This window comes from Emys orbicularis, chromosome 8 (genome assembly GCF_028017835.1).
Source record: "Emys orbicularis isolate rEmyOrb1 chromosome 8, rEmyOrb1.hap1, whole genome shotgun sequence".
NCBI lineage: Eukaryota > Metazoa > Chordata > Testudines > Emydidae > Emys > Emys orbicularis.
In genome coordinates this window covers 3,734,186-3,758,445 of record NC_088690.1, presented here as the reverse complement: position 1 = coordinate 3,758,445, position 24,260 = coordinate 3,734,186, and the positions used below count along the sequence as shown (strand labels likewise).

Here is a 24,260-nt window from a genome sequence, read left to right as displayed (position 1 = left end):
CTTAGCAATCTTGCATGAACTTCAGTGCTTTTAGAATATTTTTTACAGGACAAAAATTATTTAAAACTGCCTAATATGAAAACGTGTAAAAAGCCACAATACTGTCAATGCAGCTTTTTTTGTAACTTTGTATTGCGCAAAAATGTATGTTGCTTTTTAAAAAAGGTATGAGTGAGATCACCTTTAATTATTATTTACCAAAAGGAATCTGCCCACCATAACCATTTGTGAATTTTTTTTATAGAATTCAGCCAGTTGTTAGAGCACAAAAAAACATTTCAAGAGGTTAACATGCATATGATTCCATTAATGATTAAAATGGGGAGGAATATCTAATAATACTTTGTCCTGCCATGAGTGCAGGGGACTTCTCAAGATCCCTTTCTGTCCTATGATTCTTGAATGCATATACACATTGGCTTTGAAGTTCAGAATTCATTGGAGGTGAATGCGATAAAGGAGGGACAGGATAAGTTCACACCTTTGCTGCTGTTTGGCTGAAGCACATTAGCAGATTTTAACAGCTGTTTTTTCACAATGGGAAAGAGATGTTTTTAAAATGAAAACTTAGACTTTTCAGAAAATTGCAGGATGCAGCAGATTTATGAGAAGACCTTCAAACTGTGAGATGGACAGTTTTCTCAATCTCTGTGATATTCTCCAGTACTCAACAAAGTTGTTTTAAGAATTTTTTCTCTGTGCGTTTAAGTAAAACTCCTTCATGCCTATTACGCAAGCATTATTGCTCGTCTCTTTTGGGGTCTTTGATCAGGCTAAGCAGGGAGAATGCCCCCTCCCTGCTGCTAAACGTGTCCTAAAAGTGATCGGACTTCATTATGCGCTACTAAAATCTTAGAAGATACTACTGAGCATGCTCAGAAATGACATTTTCCTCCCAGATGCTTATCGTTTTAAACACCTCTTCAAAAAACAAACAAGCAAACAAAAACCCAAGAGAAACTTCCTATGGAGAAATAGCTAAGTTTAGAGGTGCTTGCTTGCTTCAGCAATTTCTGAATTCTTGTTTTTGGTTACCAGTAATTCAAAATAATAGAAGAGAGAATCCTCAGTCTTTCACAACATTTTACCTTTGGATTGAGGCAAGAAATTAGATGTTTCAGACCCAAGAAGAATGTTTGAGTTATGATGAAATGTTGTATGTAACTTTAATTATAGTGTTTGCTACTGCCCAAGTGAGAACTAAGGTAAATTTAACTAACAGCCTACATAATAAAATTGCTACATATGGGCATTTGGTCATGGAAGCAGTGAACACATGCAGGCATTCATTTAATACAGTAGCTGTTTTGTGGTTTATTAGTTCATACTTGTACAGTGCTCTGAAAATGTAAAGTGCTATATAAGTTCTGAGTAATATAAGTATATAAATTCGCAGTCCAAGTTTTGCCAGTTATACTGTCATTCCCCCTTCTGGAATATTGTGAACAATACTGGTCACATAGCTTAAAGGAGTTTCTGGGGCTTGGGGAACGGGCAGAAGTGAACGGCTAAGGGAATTGGTAGTAGGATACATATTCTTTACCTCTAGTGCCACGAGTTCCAATACAGCCCAGGGTGACAGTAGTGACCAGAACTAAACTACCATCTGGTGGCTGTTCACTAGTTTATGTGAAATAAATTGGTGTCATTCCATTTTCTGGTTAACGTGTCCCATTTAACAAAATCCACCAGCTTGGCTGATTCTAATCTTTGTCCTTATTGGCACTCTCAGGAGAGCTGTCCAGGACTGAACTGGACACAGAGGTTGAACTATGTTATCTTAAGAGGCCACTGCTTTCTAGGGCATGCATGAGGCAGTGCAAGCGGAATCTTCCATTACTGCAGCCTAGGGTTGCCACTTTTCTGATGGCTGGTAACCGGAATCCCGAGGCCCCACCGCTGCTCCACCTCTTCCCCCACGGATAAAAAAACTGGACATCAGGACTTGTCAAATGGCACTTGGACACACAAACTGAAACCCGGACTGTCTGAGTAAAAACTGGATGGCTGGCAACCCTACTGCAATCTGTGCTGGATCTGTTCTTTGGATAAATGGAGGCCTTCGGACTCCGACAGCACTGAAGATTTTTCTAAATTAATTACATCTATTTCCAGACTATGAAAGCTGCTTAAAAATAAAATAAAATAAAATATTTTGTCATGAAATCTGTTTAGTACAGAGGACCTACACTTCTACTGTGGTTGGGAGCAATTGGTATATTTTCAGAAGGATAACAGTTTGGAAAAGAGTCTGGAAAAGAGAAGGCTGAGAGGGGACATAACAGTTTTCAAGTATGTAAAAGGTTGTTACAAGGAGGAGGAAGAAAATTGTTTTTCTTAACCTCTGGGGATATCACAAGAAGCAAGGGAGATTTAGGTTGGACATCAGGAAAAACATCCTAACTCTCAGGGTGGTTAAACACTGGAATAAATTTCCTAGGGAGGTTGTAGAGTCTCCATCATTGGAGATTTTTAAGAGCAGGTTAGACAAACACCTCTCAGGGGTGGTCTAGATAATACTTAGTCCTGCCACAAGTGCAGGGGACTGGACTAGATGGCTTCTTGAGGTCCCCTCCAGTTCTATGATTCTGAAGATTTAAAATTAACATCTGAACAAAGAATTTAATCATGTCTAATTTATTTTTGTATGTATTTGTTCCTGTGACAAATTGTAATCTGAAGAAAGCTGAAGCCTTCTAGCAAATGTAGTGTAGTGTACATTAATTTTCCTGAGGCATGCAAATACCATCAAGTGGGAGGGAAGTAGCCGTAAAATCAGTTAGAGTAGCTCTGAGAATTGTAGAGGTCGTCCTCTGGCTGTTCAGGATCTGTGTTACCAGTATCTAGCACTTTACTGCTGGCAGGTGGCAAGTAGTGTTACATTTAACAAAACTTTTTCCATGTGTCTGATCATACAAGAAGCTGAGCACGCTGAGATCTGCAGAACAGAAGTTGTCTGCTTGTGGAAAGTGTTGATATTCTGGTGCTTGGTTTTGTTTTGTTTGTTTTTGGCAGCATTTGTACTCGTTTTTAATTGTCCCCCTCAGAAATGGGTTTTGATTGAAAACTGTCTGGCCAAGAATGGAAAGAACTGTCTGCTAATGCATGGGGTTTCCAAAATATAAAACTGGAATTAATTGGACTGGACTGGGACTCTGGATATGTTATAATTCCACAGCATAATCAATATTGAATGTGTTCAATGTGCTATTCAGACTGGAAGCTGTGGCATCTCTTTTGAGCAGTAGTACAGTATGTACCCTTGCAAGCACACCATTAAAAACATTTGGAAAGTGGAACTGATGCTATAATACAACAGGGCTGTAGAGTGCAGAGGGGGACATCTGGATTTGCTTCATTCAGTAGATAGCAGCCACTCATTAAGTGTTCACCCTCCTTGTGCAACTTTTTCTCCAAGTCCCTTGCAATGATTCCTCTGATGAGGCTCTGAGTAAGGGACCAGTAAGATTTTTATAAAATGCTTTTCATGCTGAAGATATATGAAACCATTTTACACACACTCTGAGTTTTATATATTCACAGTGCAGCATTGCTGACGGGAAACTGAAGCCCCGGGAGCCTTGTGTACGTCAGATGAAAAAATATTGCTATAAACTGTTGGTTGGGACATTTTGAGCTTGCAGCGTCTGCACAGTGCCACACAAACAACACATGACTCTCATCCCCAGGCATTTTACAAGCGTCGATTGTGCCAGATGGTAGCAACACTGGGCTTGTTACCACCAGTCCAGTGTACAAAAATTTCTCCCCATTGTGGACATTGTGTTGTTGCTATCTCATTCAGCCAGTCCTTGTAATTCCATCCTCCAATGTCTGGGGAAATTACCTGGAAGCCTCTACTGTTAGCATCAGTACTGGGCCCTATGGGTTAGGTGTTTCAGGAGTCCCAGATCCATTGAGGCAACCATGGCTGTAAGATGCTGTGTGTATCTGCTTACAGTCCTGAGGGAAAAACTGTGGGAGATGCTGGGGAAAAGTAGGGAAATAAGCCTTCTAGTGCAGTTGATGTCCCTTCAGTGGTTTCCTGGCTGAGGGTAGATTCTACCTCTGCTCAGCAGTTCTTCACACTAATCACTTTGTGTAGTATGCTTTACAGATGTTGCACTCTCAGGTTCCTGGAAGAGTGTTGAAGTGTGAAATGCTTCCTGAGTCCTCCAAGTGCTGCAGCACTGCTGTTTGCTGCAATATGTGCTGGCAGCCTGTAGTATGGGAAGATGGGGTGTTAATGTGTATAGGTGTGCCAAAAAGCATTACAAGGGAAATATATTAAGTGCTGCTATAGACATTTCTTTTTTAAAAGAAAACCTAAAGGGGTTAATTGAACCTGCGCACAGTTTCAACTTAAGGAGGTGTTTTTTAAAACTGTGTACTAAGCTTCAGGAAAAACAGTTTACAATGCAAATACTTCCAGACACGTTAATTTTCATCTCAGACAAGGGGATTCCTATTGGATTGTTCTGTCACATTATATTTGAATAGCTTATTGAACAAGACACTGCTACTTTTACTCCCATCAATCATAATCTTCTGTCATTTGTCTTGAGAGAAGAATGCTGTTATGTAGCAGTTCAGAATTCCCCTCGCCCCTTGCTCTGTGGATCCTTATTTTATATTTTGTGCTCATAATTCCAATTAGTGCTAATGGAAGCTTCTGTTGCTTTGGTAGGGAATTTTTTTTGTCTCTAGTGTGTCTGTTTGCATTCACTGGGAATCACTTTCCCTCCCCATCTCCACTCTAGGCAAGTTTTAAATGTGATCAGTGGGATTTGAGGTCTCGGGGTGGCGGGGTAGTTTTATTTATAGTACTTATAATTTACTGCTGGAGCCAAGCCCTGATTGGGAGGAGAGAATATAAAAAGCTCCTACTTCCCAGAATTGTTGTTAACTTACAAATTAAACATCTAATAACCAAGGCTTCCATGCTCTCTTCTGCTTCCATGAGCAAAGAAGAACCTGCAATTGATTATCCTCCTCAGGCATGCTTCCACTTCCCCTTGGAAAACCTTGAATGGGGTTTTGGCTCTGATTTGGGGAGACAGCTAGGCACCACTTGATTCTCCTTCGTCAAATCCACAGGCTACAGCATAGTCATGACAGGTAATGCAATTCTTAGTGATCATTATGCATCTCGGGGGGCTTTGAGACTCTCAAAATTTATTCTTTTCCTAATACACAAGGATTCCAAGAAAAATCGACAGGTACGAAAACCCCTGTGGGTCTGCATTAGTTCTAGGGCCATTCTATGCGAGGGGTTCCAGAGCACATCAACATCCTTCGTTTTCCCAGTGATCAGGGAGATTGGCCTACCTATTTGAATGTCCAGATTGACTGGATTTGTGCCACTGTCTCAGGCTTCTTGTGCCGGCCACACATCACTGCTGTGAAAGGACCCATCCACTGCGTTCTTGAGTGTTTTAAGCCCCTGGGGCCTGATCAGTGCCTGGCCACTGCTCCAATCTTGAGCTCCCTAGGCACACTCTCAGGGCACAGACCCTTTGTCTGGCACCCCCTCCTGAGAACTGGAACTCGCTGACCAGCTGACTGGCCCCCAGGCTCAGACTCCCCCATCACTTTAAACGTACCCTCTCCCAGAACTCCACCCCAAGGTGAGTACTTTCTGGTTTGCTGTTTAACTCTCTTCAGGAGGCACGTGGCAATTGTGAAGCATATAACTCACAGAGACACTTTGCACAGATTCTAATACCATTGCTGTTTTATATTTAGTCATATAAGCACAAGACAGTACTGATAATTTAGAAAACAATATGCATCCTAACTGTAATGTCCCTCTCGAGCACACCCTTCCCTTGGGAGTCCTTGGGGACCATCTGGGCTCAGGCAAGCAAGAAGAGTTTCCCCTGCCTGCCTCAAGGCTGCATCCGCGCCTATCAGCTTGAGCTGCTGAAAGGGGCCAAAGATCCCTTATAGATCTGTTCCTCCCTTCCAGTCTTCTCTGTCAGGTGACTCCCTTTCCAGCTTCCCCAGGTGACCAGAGACCCCTGCCAGGCGACTTTGTTGCCAAGGCAACCTCTTCTCAGACAAACCCAGTTCTCCTGGGTAGGAGCTATCTTATTCTCTAGAGCAATTTCATTTCAGTGGTAGAGCATTTCATGTCAATTACTCTCTCTTCTATTCTGCTTTTACTATTTCAGCCCAATGTGGAGGCAGACAGTCGAGAAGGTAAAAGGTTGCACATTCAAAATGGAATTGGCTGCTTGGCAAAGATACGTACAGAGTTCATAATCTCACACAGAATTCATAGATCATACAAACAGATTCCCCTGTTGGTTACAGTCAGTTCATAGAAAAGAAGTAGAATCCACAAGGGCCATTATTCTTGCTCAGTTCAGGAGGCAACTTAGCATCACTGGATCTCCAGCACTCTTCCCATCATGTCCCGATAGCCAACTATTCACCAAACAGTCGGTTTGTGTTGTGAGAGTATTTCCTCTGCAGTACTGCAGGAGCCTCTCCTTCAGGTTAGTATTAGTTCTTCCAAAGGGTGACAGTGCTGTTTCTGCAACAGAAGAGAATAGCAGTAGTTCCCTACTTCAGTGAGGGTAGCCCAGAGTATTGCAATAATAAAAGAAAGAAAGCTAGGAGGTGGCAAAGGGTGGAGACAAGAAAAGGGAAATTAAAAGGGAAGTAGAGACACCCAAATTTACCCTATTAGAAATATGTACTTGTCAGGCACGCACTAAAACTCCATCTCCAGCAAAACCAAAATGACAGAAGGGAAAGGGGAGGGCCCTTCACTTGACCCTATAGTAAGATTAAACATCTAAACGTTACCCTTTTAAAACTTTTGGTCCTTTTCCCCCCTTCCCTGGTGAAGTATTGTGCTATTCTGACACATTTTTGAACAGAACCCTGACTCATAAAATAATCACATCAAAAAGCTACCATGTTACTGCAGTTAAACACACATTCCTCCTTTGGCATGAATTTTCTCTTTGGCTTGTGCAAGTCTTTTTCCAGTGATCCAAGTGCTTAGTAGTGGAAATCTCTTGAGATATTTTAGCACATATTTCATGCAGCTAGTTTTAGTAACTGCCTAAGCCCTTTGAGAAACAGGAATCTGGTGTTTGGCAGTCATTCTTCACAAGTAAAGGATGAGTTTTTGTTACTTTTATACATGGCATTGATTCTTTTCCTCCTGACTATGCTTGCCTACAGCCAGCCTGTACTGATATAAAGCTTGCAAACTAGAATTAAGACTGTTTGTATACCTTACTGTCTTGTACTTTTAATTAGCCAAATGACTTGGAATCTTTAGTTTGAATATACTTGGTTGGGGGAGCTGGTACCTTGTTTTCTATCTAGGTATTTATACCATGTATTCCTCAGTACAGTGTCTGAGCACTGGTTCACAGGGAAATGTTCTTCCATTTTCTTGTACGTTTTCCCCACCAGTTTTGGTGCCCTGCCTTATTTATTCTTATGAGCTGAGTTTTTAAATCAACATTTTTAGTGTGTGTGTGTGTGTGTGTGTGTGTGTGTGTATATATACTTTATAAACCGTGCTGGTTTTGGAGATTTGACCAGAGTGGCAGGATGTCTACCTCAGGGTGTCATGGACTTTTTGCAGTTGTTGTGAATTTAACTAATCCAAGCTCTGCTCACCAGGAGGAAAGGGAAGATTGGCTATGGAAACTTTCTCTTGGAACTTTTTGCTGACTAAACTATGAGAATTTACCTGTTAATCCTAAACATTCTCGTTTTAGTTTAAGGGAGTGAATTTTGGATTACAGTGTTCTAAAAGACAGAAATTCCCTTTAAAAAGGCTAGGAATAGCATACAATGCTGCTGCCAGAGGGCAGTTTGTCTCTCCCCCCTGCCTTTTTTTTTTTTTTTTAACACCACCCAGTTCTGTGATGCCTCAGCAGAACTGCTGTACAAGTTCTGTAAGAACTCTTAAGTATGTGTAAAATTCTGTTGATTAAATTTGGGATTAAAATGATCCCTATGATTTACAAGCCAATGCACAGTGTGAGTTTTGGATTAATAATGTAAATCTTTATTTGCATTCCCTGTTTTTTCTTTGATTCAGTTCTTTCTAGGTTTCCTGTTACAGTTGCAGTTTCTGCTTGTTTTTTATTTCTGTTTTTCACATAAAGGAAAACAGGTAATCCCTGCATCTGGTACAGTAGCAATGGCAGTGGTGGTTGGGTGTGTGTGGCATAGACCAGTATCTATAAGAAAACTAGGCCTCTCCAGAGTGAAACTGAAAAGCCTGTGAACTCTGACACCAGGGTGATCGGTGTGATCTGAGACAGATAGTTATTTGCTAAATATTCTCTAGTGCAGTATGGCCACCTTGTACTGAACCTCAGGTGGATTCCGGCCATAGAGCAAGTGTATCTAGTTCCAGGAGGATCATGCCTGTGCATTGGGGATCTTCCGGTGGGACAAAGCGGGAGTAGCTGCTCCTATTCTGCCACTTCTTCCTTCTGCTTCGAGCATAGGGCTGGAGGAAAGAGGGTTGTGGCAAGATTACTCTTACGTTGTGTCAATCCTTCACTGCCGTTTTGTTCCTCTGGGGTCATTAGCAGCTTGTGTAAGAAAGAGCAGCTCTCAGGCTGCTCTGACTCCGTGCCGGGGGTTCACGCTTGCACATAATGGCTCAAAGATCGGGTGGGTGGTTTGGCTAGACCCCAGAGTTTGGCCCTATGGCGAGATTAATGATAATTTTGCATGAAGCAAAATAGTTAATGTATCTCATGACAGCATCAGGATGGACTCCGAAAACTGCAGTTGAGACACTCTTGTGCAAGCTGCACTAGGACTTCCCCTGCATTCACGTACGGGGCCTGTCGCAATCTGGCCTTAAGTGAAGAAACGAACAAATGAGGAGATGACAACACAAAAAGGGCGTGGGAGAGAAGGGCAAGAAATATGCTCGCTTGCATGTTCTGAGAGTAACACACATTTCTGATGTTCAAGAGATTAGTTGAGTATTTAATCTCTCTGTGACTGTCTTCCCTGCTGTAAAATAGGATTAATGCCTCTTCCAGTGGTGCTGGAAGAGTTATTCCATTGTTTTGCAAAGGGCTTTGCACTTCTAATAGCACTTTCCATCAGAGAATTTCAGTATGATGATTATTGCAGTAATTTTTTTTAAAAGAGCAATTTTTTTATGTTACGATAAACTGACGTAGATGTTAGGACATCTTTAGTTCTTTAGTCTAGTCTTGTCTTATTTATAAACCTGAAGTTATTTAATTTTACTGCAGGAGTAGTAGTAAAGGGGAAATGAACCTACAAGTCATGGTGCCTCTGTGGCCAAGTACTTGCTAAATCTGTCCTGTGTGAACGGTTGTACAAGGGTGCTGTAAAAACATACAGAATGTATTTACATCTGCCGTCTGTGTTCTCCACTTTCTGACTAAGGGTACGTCTGCAGTACGAAATTAATTCAAATTTATTCTATTCGAATTTTCGGAAGCGATTTTATACATTCGGTGTTGTGTGTTCCCACTAAAGCACGTGAATTTGGCGGAGTGCATCCACAGTACCGAGGCTAGCATCGAATGTCGGAGCGGTGCACTGTGGGAAGCTATCCCACAGTTCCCGCAGTTCCCGCCGCCCATTGGAATTCTGGGTTAAGCTCCCAGTGCATGATGGGGCAAAAACATTCTTGCGGGTGTTTCTGGGTGTGTATCGTCACTCGTTCCTCCCTCTGTGAAAGCTACGGCAGACGCTATACCGCCAGCAGATGGTGCAATACGGTGCACCGCCTCTCTCCTGGTACTATGAATCCACCTCTCATATCCTCCCATCTTTCTATCTACTCTTTTATCTAACCATTTCCCGCCGTTTTTCGGCCATCGTGAACTGAGCCGCACAGTTTCCACCGCAAACCCTGCTCTCCCGCTCTTGCAGCTCTAGCGAGCTTCCCGCCTCCGTGAAAGCTACAGAAGACGTTTTGGGCAAATGTCACCAGAGGTGAGGAGGCAGAGGATGGTGTGGATGAGAGACCTGGATTTGTGCTGGGAGGAGCGGGGAGATTGGGATGGAGAGAGCACAGATGCAGGTAGAGCCGGTGGAAATTTAGCAGGATGAGGATGACTAGGATGGGGAAGTGGAGCAAATAGTCAGTGAGAGGAAGGAGGTGGACAGATGCTACAGCCCAAAAGAGGAATGTGGTGAGCGATGGGTCAGAGGCAAATGGATAAGGTTATAAAATAAATAAATAAACTTAAGGTCAAGCTTATGGGAGCTGCCCCTCACGTAGCTGGAATTTGTTGTCCCACCCTGCCAGGGATGGGGGAAGAACGTGGCTGGGCTCCACCACTGAGAGGATCTGGGGTGGGGGACACACCAGGACAGGAGCAGTTCTCTGGTGTTTGTAGAAGCTCCCCCGCAGGTAGCTAGAGTGCTTTGTCCCACCCGCCAAGGAGGGGTATTGGTAGCGCACAGGTAAGGACACTTATTTGTAAAACGTGACATTTTAAAACCGAACGGTGTACCTTTCAATCTTTGACTCATTTTGCAACACAGAACAACCCCAGCGTGTCTAATCCAGTGAAGTGTTGTTTCACTGAAGTTAAAACAAAGTGCTTATTCTAGACTTTGTTTATATTATTTTCCTTGGGAACCAAATATTTTGTGAACTATTTAAAAGAAGGGGTGGGGGGAAAGACTTCAGTCCCCAAACACAGCTTGATACACTTCATGTGGTTTTAAATGGATATTTTTGGTATGTGAAGTGTCCAGGCTTTAACTAACAAAAGGCAGGAAATTCAGAGTTCTGGCTGAAACTCTGTCGTCAGTTCATCCCCTTGCACCCAGATGTTGTAGCATGCGCGTAATCCCTGACCCTGCAGTTCTCATGCAAGCAAAATGGACAAAGGTGTCTGGGAGTTTTGACTAAGTAAAGTCTCTGCAGCATTGCTATCGCCAAGTGTTTAAGCATGACAAGTCAGACCCTCTCTCTTCTCCCCCCCCCCCAAGCATGAGGTTGGGTTTAAAAAAAAAAATCATGATTTTTTAAAAAACAAAAACAGGTTGTTTTATTTGACTTCTGGGTTTGAGCCCTTTACACTTGGATCACATTTTTCCAGCTTTTTCCACAACTGTGAGGCTTAAACATAATTTTTTTTCCTAAAAATGAAAGTTAAGAATCTCAATTACAGGCCTTGAGGAGCTGGGACGTTAAGAAAAACACCAAATATTGCATGAGTTGGCCACACTGGATTGGACCCATGGTATGCAGAATCACTCGTTGCTCAAAGCTCCCCTGATGTGGTTATAGGAGAGCTGGTGTGCCTGCTCACAGGGTCATGATTTTGAGGATAGAAGGGAGTTTTAGGGCTTGTCTACGCTTAGCAGTGCTGCAGTGGTGCAGCTGTGTCGCTGTAGTGTGAAAATGCTACTGACACTGGCGGGAGACGTTCTCCCGTTGGCGTAGGTACTCCACCTCCCCAAGAGGCAGTAGCTGTGTTGACATAGCGCTGCCTACAATGGGAGTTTAGTCAATGTAAATGTGTTGCTCAGGGTGCCGCACCCCTGAGCGATGTAGTTATACTAACGTAGGTTTGTAGTATAGAGCACTGCTTAGTCAGAATTCTGAGTTTCCTTCTATTTGTTAACATAAGTCAGATTCTCAGTGATGTTTTTCACATACCGCATATGTGGGAGAGTTTCCTTGTAGTTATGCTGATTTTTAAAAAATTATACAGAAATGCACAAGATTGATTACAATGCACATTTCAGAATTAATTTAAACTATTCTTGTGAAGCCATTGGTTCATTGTGTGTATATCTGTTTTGACAGCTTAAGGCCTGCTCCTGTTTATGCTTGTATGTAGTCACATTAACTTTTATGGATGCGGATGCTTAAAATTAAACGTGTAATAGTGTTTTGCAGGATTGGGCCCAAAGCATGGTTCTCTTTTAAATACAAACGGTTTGAGGTTTCTTTGGAGTAAAGCACCAAAGCTGTGTTTTGGGGAAGAAAGTTGTAAGTTCCATCTGTATTTTCTCTCCCTTAAGTTTCTCCTTCTGTCACTTGACATGACTACATCACTAATTCATTCTTCCTCAGAAAGCAGGACACTATGAACTAATAGCCTGCAAATTTAACAAACCTCAAAACACAAACTTTGCATTGTCCCATTCTCCTAGAGGTGGAATGCTCTGGATGGCCTACAAGGGACTCCAATTTGACTTCTAGTTGCCATCTGCTCCCTGAGCCCCATAGGGAATGGGAGCACTGTCAATTCAGAAAGCTAGTGGGGAAAGAGGAATTCCTACTGTCAGTCAGTCAGTGACCAACTGTTTGGGTGGCATAAATGGACTGAGAAGAGTTGTATCCAATCTCCTTGCACCAGAAGGATGCTGTTGAGTATAATGCTGGAGTGGAAGAAACAAGGAATCAGCAAGGCTCAGAGAAACTTGCAAGACCTGGCTGGGAGTGGGGAGAAGGAAGTAGATTATAGTAAAGAAGAAAAACTGCTTTAAATTGAAAACAGCATGGAATGAAAGCATTATAATTGGACACACTAAAATAACACTGACTTGAAGACAGAAGCCGAGGTTTTCAAAAATAGGAGACTAACTTTAGGCTCCCAAGTCCATGTTTAGGCACCTAAATAAGTGGCCAGATTTTCAAAAGTGTTGAGTATCCACTTACTTCAATGGGAGCTGGGTGCTTAGCATTGTTGAAAATTTGGCCTCTTATTTAGGTAACTAAATATGAACTTGGGAGCTAAAGTTAGACTCCTATTTTTGAAAATCTTGGCCAGAATGTATTGGATTTACTTAGTGGACTTATTGCTCTGTGGGAGTCTGTTGGTAACTTGTTTCCTCAGTTTCTCTGTAATTCTGCATGAAGGACCTTTTTTGAGACAGTTATGTATATCTCTACCCCGATATAATGCTGTCCTTGGGAGCCAAAAAAATCTTACTGCGTTATAGGTGAAACTGCGTTATATTGAACTTGCTTTGATCCGCCGGAGCGCGCAGCCTCCCTCCCCTCCCCCCCCCCGGAACCCTGCTTTACTGCGTTATATCCGAATTTGTGTTATATCGGGTCGCGTTATATAGGGGAAGAGGTGTATTTAAATAAACTGATGTTCTGCACCAGGCCTGCCAAATGTGCCGCTCATGGTAAACTCTCCCTCCTCCCTGACTTCTCTCTCCAAGTGACCCATTGAAATTCATTTCTGGCTGCCAGCGTTTGGTATCACTTTCCTGTTATGTTTCAACAGTGAAAGAAATTAAGATAAGAAGCAGATAAGAGTTGAACTGTGAACAGCAAATTCCATTGTATTTCCCCCCTCCTTCTAGTACAAGATATTTTTGTATTCAGCCTTTTGAAACTAAATCCAGTTCTTAGTTTACCAGTCCAGTCAGTCTCATTCATCTCAAAGGACAAAAAAAAACAACTGGCATTGTAGCTACCTAGCATCTTTAACAATTATTATTTAGTTTAATAGGTCTGAGAAGCAATAAGCTTTTTGACCATTGAAAGAGAGGGGGAAATAAATCTGTATGCTAAATTTTCAGGGTCAGATTTTCCTCCGTTACCTGGTGTATATTGGTAGTTCATCCTGACTGGATACTACTGTCCTTGCATATATCTAATATTAGTGCCATCTCCTGCATCTTTTGGCATGTCCTGTTTTCTGATATTCTTCAGCAATTTTACCATTTTTTCTTCCACCGTAAATATACTCTTAACTACAAACACTGTTGTCAAGTCATTTACACTTTCTAAATTTTCCTTTACTTATCTATCACCTAAATCAGTACGTAACAGAGATCTAATAGACGAGGCCTTTAATATTTGTACTTGTGTATATCCACCTTAATCCTGAACCTCCATGTACTTCACAAACATCAGTTGTCTCCCAACACTCTATATAGGTAGGTGATTATTGGGGTATGTCTACACAAAACTGCAAAAAGTATTAGTGCTTTGAGACGCTACTGGATTTGGATTATGGCCCAGCATGGTTAACCTATCTTGGTCCTGGTCTACATAAGCTGGACTAAACGGTTTAAATTGCAAAAGGCACTGTTGCATTTTAACATGTGGTAGCTTTTGCAGTGTAGACAGATCCTTTATCACACTCGTGTTGCAGATGGGTAAACTGAGTCACAGGTTGAGTAACTTACTTGCATGAGATCATGAGGCGAGTGGCAGATACAGGAGTAGAATCCAGGAGTCCCTACTCCTAGTGCTTCTCTTGAGTGGAAGTGCTCAGGTGTATAGATCTATTTCAGTGTGATGATGGTGGTAGTGTGAACGTGTGCACATGTGTGTGCATATGATGGATATATATTACTGTGTAGTAATCAGGTGGAATGATTTAAATCTATTTTAATCAGCAATTTAAAGCGTGATTTAAATCACCAAATGGAAAGTCTCATTTTAAATCAGTGATATAATCAGCTTTTCCATTTGTATACCAATTATTTTCTAGAGAAACATGCATTCTCAATGATTGACATAACTATTAAAACATTGATTTACAACTAAATATATCCTTTACACTACCTCTTTGTGGTATCTCTTTTTGCTACCTAGGAGGGTACGCTAAAACTACATGCATTTATTTAAGCAATTATATAGCTTAATATTTTCCAATTCTTATTAACTGTACATTGTAGAATAAGATGATCATTACTCATTTACTACATAATTCACTTTTTGCTCATGATTTGTGTCAAGCTGCATAAGGATGGTAACTGCAATTTAATTAAACACATCAGCATATAAAATTAAACAAAGCACCCTTAAATGTTTTGGATACACAAACTTCTATCAAAACATGTTTCACCTTTACAACTAAATGATGCATTAAACAGCGGGATTAACTGAAGTCAATGAATTAAACTGATTATTTCAGGTCAGGCTTGGAAAATTGTCAAATATGCCTAAGAGAAGTGGATTTTAAGTTCCTACTTGCTTAAGTCTCTTGAAAATGAGACAGTCTCCTAGGTTACTTTTAAGTAACAAAAATTTTAAAAAGTCCAATTTTTAGCCACCCTGGTAGAAATTACCAATAAGATTCTGGGGCAGAAATTAAATCTTCCTCTATTTGTACAGTGCCCAGGGCACTATCCCTGCTCAAGAATTGATACTGCCTAGTGGGAGTTAGTACACTCTGGGTATAGAGGTCGGGTTCTGCTTCTGCTGAACTGATTGAAGTCTCAATGTAGAGTTGCTCTTGCTATTGCCTGTGACAGCAATAAGGTACTTTGTCTCCTCCATGCATATGCAATCACTCCATTCCAGTATGAGTTTGCAATATCTAACATTCTTATTTTCATTGTGCCTAAATCTGGGTTGTTACTTGGTCCAGATGGGTGGTGCATGGAGATTATAAAGTTTGCTTTTGTTGGTTAGACTGTTTTTTCTTTCTGTTTTTCTATTACTATAATGACAGGAAAAATGGTTATCAAGGTCAGTTGCATAAATATACTGGGAGTGTTTTCCGGCTCCAGCAAAATAAACTCATTTCCTGGAATATTTTAAGCATGGATATGAATATGTAGTGAGCTTCCTCAAGCCTTTCTTCAAAAATGTACATTGTTACTACCATACACCAGCAGCTGAAACCTAGTCTATAGTAAATTGTTTCTAGCTATCAGGCCAGTAAATGAACAAACAAATTTTAGTTAGCTGGAACATCATGGAAAAAGGGGAAAGGATGGAATTGGGCAAATCTTGACTAGAGAGGATATTGGAGCTATTGAGCAAGGTGTAGGAAGACACTTTTTTCCTTTCCATTCCCCACCTTCCCACACACTTTTTATATCTGGGTGCTGACTACTGTTGCCATTATGTAGCACTTCACAGAGCAGTGCAAACTGATTTGTGTGACCCCCTTGTAAAGTAAATACCCTCCACGCGTGTGCCCACACAACTACCTCTTTTAGAGATGGGCAAGAGACCCCGAATTTGACCTGACCAAGGCCACAGGTGAACTGCTGGCAGAGCTACAGATACACCTCTGGATGTCCTGGATTTTGGTCCTGTGCTCAACCATTAGGTCACATTTCCTGTCTGATCACACCAGAAAGTTTGGCCAACTACTATAAATAGCTGCAACTTCCTACAGCATACTAGGACTGTGGGCTCAATAATTTAACTTTTTTTTTTTAAATCCCCTGATTGGGCCCCTCTGTGATCCCTTGTGCAGGGTCTCTTTAGCTTCATATTAGAGGGGTACTTGCCTGCTCCACCCCATTGCTATGATGTGCTCTGTTACAGTTCTTTTCATGACTTCCACATAGGTAACTTCATCACATCTAATGCCCTGCAATGCACTTGTGTAACACACATCCTCAGCAGTGGGTTATGCGGGTCCCTCCTTGTCCCCCAGTGTCCTGGCACATCCCAAATTCAAACATTCAATGTGTGCTTTTCATCCTTGATTATTTACTATTTGTGTGGTGCCAGCAGCGTGTTAGGCATTTCTGACATGTAAGAGATAAGATCACTGCCTTGAGCAGCTTGGACTAGATGGCTTGCCATATACATTTTAGTTTTAAATTGTACATTTCTTAAATAGTAAGCCAGAACTTTTTCGATTAACTTTAAAAACAGTAAAACCAAGCCTGTAATCTGAGCTACAGCATGGCAGTTTGTATTAGCTGATATCTGAGTTTATGCTAAAATGGTGTTTTGGTATTCCAAGCCTGCATATTTGGAGCCGATAAAGCAGTTATAAAAACTGGTAGGTGCCCAGTCCATGGAGCTAATTATGCCTGCTTGGGCAGAAGGGTAGGTTGGCTGGCTAGAATAGCCTCGTTGTCTTGCAGACAAGAGTCCTGAGGAGAGCAATTTACCCTAGGGCCTGTGCCAGGCCTCAAATCCTCCCAGCGGGCCAATAATGTCACTGAAGATGGTGTTCAGAAAAGAAAATGTTTATATTGTATTTTTTATTTCGAATTTCTTAGAAATAATAAAACTGTCATACGACTTCATACAATTTTTTGCCTACTAGAGAGTTGTTAGTGTTTGCCAGACACCTGGTAACGCTTCAGTTCTGTCAGTTTGTTGATGTTTGGCCTCCGTGACTGAGCAGTTGCACACCTTGCTGCAATCCTGAAGGTTTCATCAGATAGTTGTGTTCGGTATTTTGACTTGTTAATATTCATTGTGGAAAAAAGTGATGCTGCCTCCATGGCTGACTCTGCCCAGCGACTAGTGATGGTATCGCTGTCCTTCTCCCCCAGCCAATGGGAGCTGCGGGGGGCGGCACCTGCAGCAGACAGCGCCGGCAGCGTGGCTGCCTGGGTCTCTCCTCTGCCGGCCACAGTGGGGAGGTTCTCGGGCCGCAGATGGCCCACGAGCTGGGACTTTGAGACCCCCGGTCTTGAGTCTAGTCAATCACAGAGGCTGATGAATTTGATGGATGTCTGGTTAAAATATGGAAAGTGAACATTGTGCTTGGTTTTCCTTTAAAATGGGCTATTTTAAAACTTTTTTTTGATATGCATAATGTCCAGTGTGTAAAAAGAGCTAATCTTACCTTTATTATTAAACACAAGGATTAATTCGTACTTACCTCTAGCATTAGGAATGATGTGGGTCTGCAAGCTTCTTACCCTTGATGCTGCCAAAATCCTGAGCCATGCACTTGTAGTTTAATGCCTGTAGTTCTTTGGTATTATTATGCTTGCTTGCCCAAACCCATGCTTCAGCCTCTCCGTGCTGTTCCATATCATGCAGTCAGGCATTATCTTTAACATCCCCTTCTTAGTTTATCATCTCTGTGCTACACTGTAAGATCAACTGTCACTCAATCTGGTACCTCTCCTCCCCTCCTCCCTTCCCAGTCCCTCCATTCAGTTTCTTGCTGCTATTCATTCTGCATCTGCTATTGCGAAATGTTTTTTTTCTTTCATAGTTCCAGTTCTCCAGCACTTCCCATTCTTCACTTCTCACCCAGTTCATCATTTTAAACGTCCTTTCAAAACATACTGTCCTTTTCCCCACCTTCTTAATGCTAGTGCTGTACTGCATTGACATTTTTGCTACCAAATGAGAAATACTGTTTGTACCATTGCTTGACTTGCTGCTCTGTTTCCACTGTAATCCTCGCCCAATACTTTTGTATTGAAGGTGTTATATAAATAAGGTTTGTTGGCAGTGCTGTGTTGCCATGCTGTTCCCAGGATCTGAGAGAGACAAAGGTAGGTGAGGTAATACCTCTTATTGGACCAACTTCTGTGCATCAAATGCCTCAGCAACAACTATATGGGTGAAACCAGACAATCACTATGCTCTTGAATGAACTTATACAGAAAAATAAGACACAAACACTTTTCACAAGACAATCACTCCATATCTGACCTCTCAGTTCTCATCTTCAAATGAAACCTGCATAATACCTTCAAAAGATGAGCCTAGAATTTAAATTCATAACTGTGCTGGAAACTAAAAATGTGGACTTCTCAGAGACACTGGTTTTATGGCTTATTACAACAATTTGTATACTACCTGCTATCCCTTAACTGCTCAGTGAGTGTGAACCCCTTGCCTGAGGAGGTTGTGAAGGCAAGGACTATAACAGGGTTTAAAAGAGAACTGGATAAATTCATGGAGGTTAAGTCCATTACTGGCTATTAGCCAGGATGGGTAAGGAATGGTGTCCCTAGCCTTTGTTTGTCAGAGGGTGGAGATGGATGGCAGGAGAGAGATCACTTGATCATTGCCTGTTAGGTTCACTCCCTCTGGGGCACCTGGCATTGGCCACTGTCGGAAGACAGGATACTGGGCTGGATGGACCTTTGGTCTGACCCAGTATGGCCGTTCTTATGTTCTTAACCCCTTATGTTTAACAATCAGTCCCACCGTGTATTTAGCTCAGACACTTTGGTTAACTTCCCTATACCTAAGGAAGAGCTCTGTGTAGCTCGAATGCTTGTCCCTTCCACCAGTTGGTCCAGTAAATGTAAAAGATATTACTTCACTTACCTTGTGTCTAATTTAACTGAGGCTATGTCTACACTATCACGGTAAGTTGACCTACGGTACGCAACTCCAGCTACATGAATAACATAGCTGGAGTCAACGTACCTTAGGTAGAGTTACCCTGGGGTTTACACCACGGGGGGTCGATGGGAGAAAATCTCCCGTCGGCTTACCTTACTCTTCTCGTCGAGGGTAGAGTATGGGGTGGACTGGAGAGCGATCTGCAGTCGATTTGGTGGGTCTTTACTAGACCCGCTAAATCGACTGCCGGTGCATCGATCTCAAAGCGTCGATCCCTGCCATAGTGTAGACCTGCCCTGAGGCGTAACATAAGGTCATAGCATAGGTGAGTAGTGTAACAGATAAGTGTCTGGGATGGCCTGGCTGAAGGTGACTCAACTGAATTGTTCTGTCGACAGAGATCCTGAATTCAGTCTTGGCCCACAGTTGTGTGACTACGGAGGGGATGAACAGTGCAGCAGAGGACAGTGTTGAAACTGTGCTGCTGTCATAGCTGCTAGACCTGCACTTTAAGTATATTTTAGTGGGATTATATGGTGTGTTCATTTTTGCTTTCCTGTGTGCACTCTGGCTGAGTCTGAATCAGACACTCGTGCTGTTCTGTAAAGTGTTGCCAACTCTTTGAGTTGGTGTCTTTATAAAAGTCCCAGCAGGAGTATTGTGGTTGCCAAGGCTCTCTGTTCTCAATTACATTTTTTTAAATTTGTTGTTCAAAGGGAAAAACCTTGAAAACATGAATCCTAAAGGCTAACAACCAGAAAGGTTCTATTTGCCAGCAATTATTATTTTTCAAAATCTCATGGTATTTTAGGGCCTGACTCATGACTTTTGAATGCTTGGGGTTGACAGTACAGCTATAGATAACCTGTAGGGAAGCTGTCATGGACTCACAGGTCGTGCCCACAGAAGCAAAACTACTTAAATTGTGCTCCTGTTGTCCCTTGCTGCAGTGCAGTAAAGGATTATTTTGCTTGCTCTGTCTTGTAACGTGAAGCTATGCTATCGCAAGCCTGACCAGGAATCTGTGTTTGAGCCACAGTGCACACAGCTTGATCATGCTCCTGCGCAACTGATCTTTCAAGGAGGCTACCCTCCTGGGACTGGGGTCAGGGGAGAACACTAAAAAGAGGTGTAATATAAACTTGGTTCTGTTGAACCAGCATGCTTAGCTGTCACTTTGGCAACAAGACCATGGCTAGATTTCACTGTGGATAAATGTGTAGGAACAGGATATTTTTACCTTGACTGCAATACTAGGGTCTGTTTCATGCCAATGCTAATCTTGTTGCGTTGAGTCATAATGAAGGGAAAACATATGAAACTAAATAACTTCTTTGGATATCTAGCAAATGAATTTAACGTAACCCTGCTCTCTTGTTACTGTTAGTTTTGTAATCTAATCATGATCAGTATCTGTTGCGCTGCAGGTTAATGATACAGAATTTGTATATCTGTCATGAAAAGGTCTAGATGTTTCTCAGTTTTGCTGTGAGGTCTCTTTATGAAACTTTTCCCAACAACACCCTTTCCTTTCCCACTCTCTTATAGCCTGACGTGATCTATCCCCCGCTTGCATGTACACACATAGGATATATCTACGCTGCAATTAGACTCCTGCGGCTGGCCCATGCCAGCTGACTTGGGCTCACGCCGCAAGGCTGTTCAATAGTAGTGTAGACATCTGGGCTCTGGCTGGAGCCTGGGCTCTAGGACCCTGTGAGGTGGGAGCGTCCCAGGGCTTGAGCTGCATCCCGAGCTGGAAGCCTACGCATTTAAACAACCCTGCAGCCCGAGTCAGCTGGCATGGGTGTTTAATTGCAGCGTAGACATACCCATACAGTACCCGCTGTTGTTGTTACCCTGCAGTATTGCTTTGAGACAACCGCTGTGCTGCAGCCACACTCATTTTGTGTCGGAAAGTACTGGCACCAAAATGTTTCGGGAACATAATGAGGTCCAGTGTTCGTCAAGTAAGAAGGACTTTCCCGCCTTCAGCATATTCTTATCACACAGAGCTTGTTTGTGGTTGCAGCAGGTTAAACAGCAAGTCTCTGGGACAAAGCTTCCTTTTCTTTGGTTGCACTAGCAAATCGGATGTAATGTTTGTAATTCTTTGTGCATACAAGAGACCAGCAGATAAACACTAAAGGCTAAACAGCATTGTTCAGAAATGACAGGTAACTCTTGATGGTGGGGGGGCATAATTTAAAGGTTTGGGGGGGCATGTGACCCCCATGCGTCGCCTCTGGGCTGAGGAGCAACAGCAGAGCCAAGAACGCCAGGGCGCAGTGGCGAACAAGCGCCTCAGGGAGCGTCTCATGGCAACCGTGCTCCACGTGCAGGGGGAGTCGCCAGCTGGTGAAGAGACAAGTGTGTGTCAGGGGCGCAGCTCGGAGCACCAGCCATGCAGAGGCAGCCCAGCTCAGGGGGCAGGGCAGGGAGGGCGGCTGGGCAGCCAGCCAGTGCTATGGCTCCCACTGCGCGGAGAGCCAAGGGCCCAAGCGGGCCACGTGGCTCCCACCAGCTTCTGATTGGCCTGCTCCTGGCAGAAGGCAATGGGTGTACCCCACAGTTGGAAAACCTTTGTGCTAAATGGAAGGCAGAAATATTGTGTGTGTGGGGGGGCACAGTCATATGGCCCCCTCACACTTCGTCACCTCTAGCATTTTTGGAGGGCTTTGGAAACTAGGTCGTCAAGCTGGCCCTGCTGCATTCCCAACCTGGTCAACCCTAACCAAGAGGACGGCAGCTCTGTCTTCCTCCCACTAATTAATTTTGGCCCCTCCTAGTCCTCACCTCACCACTTTACCCAGATATGTTAGGGGCATGATCAAGATACTTTTGTCCAGTCAGGAGGGTGAGATAGGCTGTGCTCTATTTGATCAGTGCCGATTTACACATTAGACCAGTGGTTCTCAACCAGGGGTACATATGCCCCTGGGGATACACAGAGGTCTTCCAGGGGTACATCAACTCATCTAGATATTTGCCTAGTTTTACAACAGGCGACATAAAAAGCACTAGTGAAGTCAGTACAAACTAAAATTTAATACAGACAATGATTTGTTTATACTGCTCTATATACGATACACTGAAATGTAAGTACAATATTTATATTCTAATTGATTTACTTTATAATTATATGGTAAAAATGAGGAAGGCAGCAATTTTTCAGTAAGTGTGCTGTGACACTTCTGTATTTTTGTCTGATTTTGTAAACAAGTCGTTTTTAAGTGAGGTGAAACTTGTGTACTGATTTGTACACAAGACAAATCAGACACCTGAAAGGGGTACAGTAGTCCGGAAAGGTTGAGAGCCACTGAATTAGACAATCAGGATAATTAAACTTTGCCCTCCTTTAGCACCTTCCACCCCAGGATCTCAAAGTGCCTCAAAGACACTGGTGAACTCAGCCTCACAACCCCCTTGTGAGGTAGGTAAGGAGCATTACTTCAGTTTGCATGTAGGGAAACTGAGGCACAGAGGCTGAATGATTGTCTTGAAAACTGTCTAGGACACACAGCAGAGTAGGATTAAATGGTCAGTTTTCATCTTGGCAAAAGGTTAACTGCTAGGGCCACAAGGCACCATGAACTCTTAAGTCCAGTGTTTAATATATCTTAGTAATCTAAAAAAGGGGGTGATTAGTGAGGTAGCAAAATTTGAAGATGACAGTTATTTAGGTTTCTGAGAACTGTGAGGATCTTGAGAGAATGAGTAACAGGACGGCAAACAATTCACTACCAATAAATGTGAAATAATGCACATTGAAAGGGAAAATTTAAACTACTCATACACCTTACTGGGTTGTAAATCAACTATATCAACTCCAGAAAGGGACCTGGGTGACACTGTAGACAACTCAATGGAGACCTCTGCTCAGTGTGCTGCTGTGGTAAAAAAGAAAAAAAAGGCTAATAAGATATTAGGATGCATAAGGAATGGGATGGTGAATAATAAAGAGAATATTGACAGAGTCCTGTGGCACCTTATAGACTAACAGAAGTATTGGAGCATAAGCTTTCGTGGGTGAATGCCCACTTCGTCAGACACATGTGGTGGAAATTTCCAGAGGCAGGTATAAATATGCAGGCAAGAATCAGTCTAGAGATAAAGAGGTTAGTTCAATCAGGGAGGATGAGGCCCTCTTCTAGCAGTTGAGGTGTGAACACCAAGGGAATATTGTAACGTCTTCACATAAATCAGTGATTTGACCTTATCTGGAATATCCAAAATAAAACTGCAGAACTAGATGGGATTCAGAGAAGAGTGAGAATGATCAAGGGCCTGGAAAAACTGTCCTATGAAGAGAGTAAAAAATTGGATTCCTGACCTTAGAAAGGACATTAATAAGAAAGAACATGTTAAAACTATATAAAATGTGTGGTCTAGAGAAGGTAGATTGGGAACTTCTTTTCTCCCTGTCTCAGAGCAAGAGGACATTCAATGATGTTACCAAGGGGGGGGGGGGAAGACTCAACATGGATAAAAGAAAATACTTTCTCACATATAATTGAACTGTGGAACTCCCTGCCACAGGAAAGTTGAAGCCAGGAACTTAACAAGATTCAAAAAGGGACTGGATATTTATATGGACATAAAGAATATCCAGAGTTGCTATAATTAATGATGATTTTGTGGAAAGGATATAAAATCGTATGCTTCAGGTCTTAAGTCAATCTTTAACTCAGAGATCAGGATGATGAGGAGCAAATTACCTCATGTCTGCTTCCTGAAGGGTTCTTAAACCTTCCTTTCAAGCATCTGGTAATGGCCAGTGTGGGAGATAGGATGCTGGGCTAGATGGATTGTGGGTCTGATCCAGTCTGGCAATTCCAATGTTCCAAGGTTACACAGAAAATTAACATCTGGGCTGTGAATAGAACCCAGCAGCCCTGACTCAGTTTGCTCCTCTCGCCACTGGACCAAGCATGTTTCCCTTCGGATATATTTTTTTATCAGCATGTTAAGACCTGTCTGACTTGAGCTTGAAATGGGACAGACATTTCGCTCTGCAAACTGGTGAACATGCCAGTAAACTACTTGGACAGGTTTTCAAGTCCTGATTAACACCAGGGCAAAGTTGCTGAGAATTTCAGTTGTTATACTTAAAGCAATATAGGATGCATTCTTCCACCAAATTGGTATATACAAATTAGCAGCCAGATGATGCATTTTTAAATACAATTTTAGTGACACTCAACACTTTATCTTTCCTTTTTGATGATGTCCAGATATTAAAGCACAGGTACTCTTTGCCTGTTTGGTCTGGAAAAGACCAACGTTC

The 24,260-nt window shown here is 42.4% G+C and overlaps 1 protein-coding gene across 1 annotated transcript in view; it reads left to right on the top strand.

Annotated features, from left to right (window-relative positions):
* The window catches only part of TESK2 (testis associated actin remodelling kinase 2), a 101,028-nt gene that overhangs the window by 45,174 nt on the left and 31,594 nt on the right, over positions 1–24,260 (top strand). The gene's annotated exons all lie outside the window — the stretch shown is intronic.